General features: G+C 31.4%; 1 pseudogene; it reads left to right on the plus strand.

Moving 5' to 3' along the window:
* Positions 1-2361: 2361 nt before the first annotated feature.
* On the plus strand, positions 2362-2455 carry LOC122126459 (annotated as a pseudogene).
* The last annotated feature ends 1339 nt before the right edge of the window (positions 2456-3794 follow it).

The raw sequence follows: 3794 nt of genomic DNA on the forward strand, positions 1-3794 counted from the left end.
GATTTACTACTATAGAGGAATATGAGAGAAATAGAAGACAGATTTTGTTTGTCACATCTTTGATGAGTACCCATATTCATGACTTTAAGTCATATTTCTTACTATGTTAGATAGGGAAAACATAAAACAACATATGATAAGGCAACTATTTGTGACTTTTTATAATGTACCTTATTAAGTGATGAAATATACTTTATTAGCTAGTGTTTGAGTTTGAATTATGGGAGGTCGTTCTATTTGACACATTTCTGGAAGGCACCTACTGAACAACACAAATGGTGGGTGGTACTATTTCTACACTTTAATGAATGGTTGAACCTGTTTGGCATTAGTGCTGGGTAAATAAATCAACTCAATTGTAACTTGCACTCTAAACTTGAAAAGTTTGTAATGTCAATAATTATCATCGACTTGTCAATTGTTGTTTTGATGAATATGATTTTAAAAGATTATTTGAATAGGAATCTGTTTTCAGGAGATTAAATATAGGTTATCATTTGTTTGTGAATGATAACATTTTTATACTACAAAACCAAGTTTTCCTGAAGTTCCAGTATTTTGAAGCATTAACGATCTTCTCAAATAATGTTTTTGTGAATTATATTTGACAGGTAAGTCAAGTTTTCTTAGCCTTGGTAGACCAATTATGGATCTATTGTTCTAGGAACTCTTTTTTTTTGCCTACTTATGTTGGACTGAAATCTTTCAGTAATTATTAGGAGAGGGGTATTAAAAATAATTTGTGACATTTGTGATCTTGTTCTCTCATATGGGCTGATCATTTGTAAATTGAAACTTTGAATTACTGAACTTTCTTTCAGATTTTGTGATCTCATATTTCATTTTAAGTTCCCTTGCATTTCACAATTGCTTACTGCTAATTCCAGTGTGGTCAGGAATTGAGATGGATTTTCAATTACTTTCTGTTGAGATGTTGCATGGGCCTAGATGAGAAGTATTGCCATTGTTACTTGATGATGCTGATAACTGAGACCTGCGATCCTAGGACATGTGTGTCCTGCAGAAGAATAATACCTTTTAGACATCATATCAGCAAAATTTGCGTATAATCAGAAATATGGAGAAAAACATTTTGGAACCAGTGAGTTAAAATAATAAACAGAGCAGCAGAGTAAATTCCCTTATAGATTAGAGGAAAACAAATTTTTTTTTACAATGTGAATTCTGAAGACCAAGAACACTTAGAACCTATCACAAGTTTATACAGAAGACATTGCATTGATACTTTTCATATTCTGATATATATTCTAAACCTAATTATTTATATTCCAGTCTATTAATTGTAATTTATATCTATTTGTCAAATTATCAATTATTTCTGGTAAGTTTCACAGTGTGAAATAAAATATCAGCATGTATAAGTATAAAATATATAACTATATAAAATATAAGAAAAAGGCACATGTTTTGCAATGTTCTGATATGGTTAGGGTATCAAAGGCAACTGTGTTTTAATGTATTATTCCATTATTTCTACCTCAGTGTTTGGTAGAGCTGGACCTAAAGCTTTATCATTTGTAGATTTACAGCCTAGAGACAAGAGGAAACACTGTGATTAAAACATTACCAATTTAAGGCCTAATATGGAGGAGAAACATATAGACTTCTCTTTTAACTATGAAAATATTTGGTGAATGAAAGGCAGTAGTGTAGATTCCTGCCTGGTAGTATGGTAGATTAGCCATGACATTAGGTAATCATACATATGAAAAAAATTTTCACCTTCTTGGCTTTAGCTACTTTTGAAAAGTTAGGTATAAAAAACAATTATATTTTGATAAAGTACCTTCTAGTCTAAACGATTCTATCTTAACTGTTCATCTCTCTATGATCCCTTTTAACTAAGATTAGTTTTGTTCCAATATGAAAATCTATGGTGTCAGGGTAAGATATTCTGGTTGGTCTGTTGCTACATGGAAGAAGAATAAAGGGTCAGGTAGACATTTTTGCCAGTAAGACCTCATTTAGGAAATTTTAAGCTACAGAAGTTTAGAAGTAGCTCTTAAGCAAGGCTTAATTTGAATCCATTAGCTCCACAAAGCTAACTCAGTTGATAAATAATTACTTGTAAAGCCATCACCTTTGGACCTAGCTATAAAGACTTCAAAGTATGATCAAATTTAAAATGAAAAATACTTAAAATTGTCATTGACAAAAAATTGCAAATGTGAGCATTTGACCAAACAATATAAGTTTTTTCCAATCTACCCAGAATTTTAGAGAAGTAAGATCAATAGCATTTTTAGGAACAATAAGGTTTCCTAGTTACAAACAGTCAACCAAGGATATATGCCTGTATAAAGACTGCATCATTAACTACTTAAATTTACAGGATAATACATGCTTCAGCAGCACGTTTACCCAAATTACAATATAGAGATTAACATGGCACTTGCACAAGGATGATATGAAAATTAAAGTATTCCATATTTGTCATTCTTCAGATGCAAGAAATTAAAAACAGTTATTAAATTAATTACAAAAATACAAATGTAACAATAAATGTAATTCATTGAACTGAAAGTTAGTTTGACATCAGTGTACTAAATCCTCAACTTAGAAAAACCTTTACATAGCATAATCTTTACAAAACTTTTCAAATTAGATATCATTGTCATTTTATACCAAAGAAATAAAATACTATAAGGACCTAGGAAAAAAAGGAATCTTAAACTGTTTCTATATGGAATGCTATCTGAAATAACACATTTAATCGTGAACCTATATATTATAAAACAATGTAGAATTCAAAGTATTATATCCAGGAACAAATGAAACACATTATGGATATTATACAAACAAAATACAGATTATTTTAAAATATAATTTTTTCATACAAGCACCAGAAATATTTTTAGTTTTTGTACTACTCATTTCAACAGATAAGTTAAAATGATTTCTGATTTAAATAATCACAAACCCAGCAGAAATCATTATAGATGTATACAAACAAATCTTGAATACATTTTGACATCAAAGTCAGGCAATTCACTTGAAAAATACGATGGAAGCCATGAATTTTTAAAGTAAGATATTGCAGTTGCTTTGTATTGTGAAAATATTTTGTATGGACACAAAGATGGATTGGCATTTTTGAAATTTAAGAAACTTAACCAAACCATTATGACTTAGGAGAACAATTTTTACAGCCTTCCACAACTTCAAAAAGGTAGTGATACATATTTATCCTTTTGGCAATATCAAATGCAGTTTCTTCCAAGTTCTTCAGACCTGGTTTCATATATGGTTCAATAGAAGGAGATCCAGCATATCTTTGCTATTTCTATTTCAAGCAGCAAGATGCAAGGGGGTCAAGAGGACTTTAGTTTGGGCATTGGTATCTGCATCATGATGAACTAAGAAGGAAGCCACTCTGGTATTATTCCACATATCAGCACTGTACAGGCGTGTCCAGCCATTCACAGTTATTGCATGAATATCTGCCTTGAGCCACCAACACATGGACAATGTCAATGTGTCCACTTAGGCTTCCCGATGAAGAGAGGTATACTCATCATCATGCCTAGTATTCACATGAATGTCCTTTTTGGAAAGTAGTCTCTGTACTGTAGTAAGCCAATTATTTTCAGCAGCCCACAGAAAAAGTTGTTTGAATACTTCTCCATTTTTTTTACAAATGATATCATTCCTCACTTTTTCATCTTGTTCCTTGTCTTCATCAGAATTGCCTAACCAGAGGCAATGAGTACCAGTGGGAATGGGGTGTATATGTATTCCCCAATAGTTCACGTTGGTTGAACTGGTCAGAAAAA

This window comes from Dipodomys spectabilis, unplaced genomic scaffold, assembly GCF_019054845.1.
Source record: "Dipodomys spectabilis isolate Male_0828 unplaced genomic scaffold, ASM1905484v1 ptg000278l, whole genome shotgun sequence".
NCBI lineage: Eukaryota > Metazoa > Chordata > Mammalia > Rodentia > Heteromyidae > Dipodomys > Dipodomys spectabilis.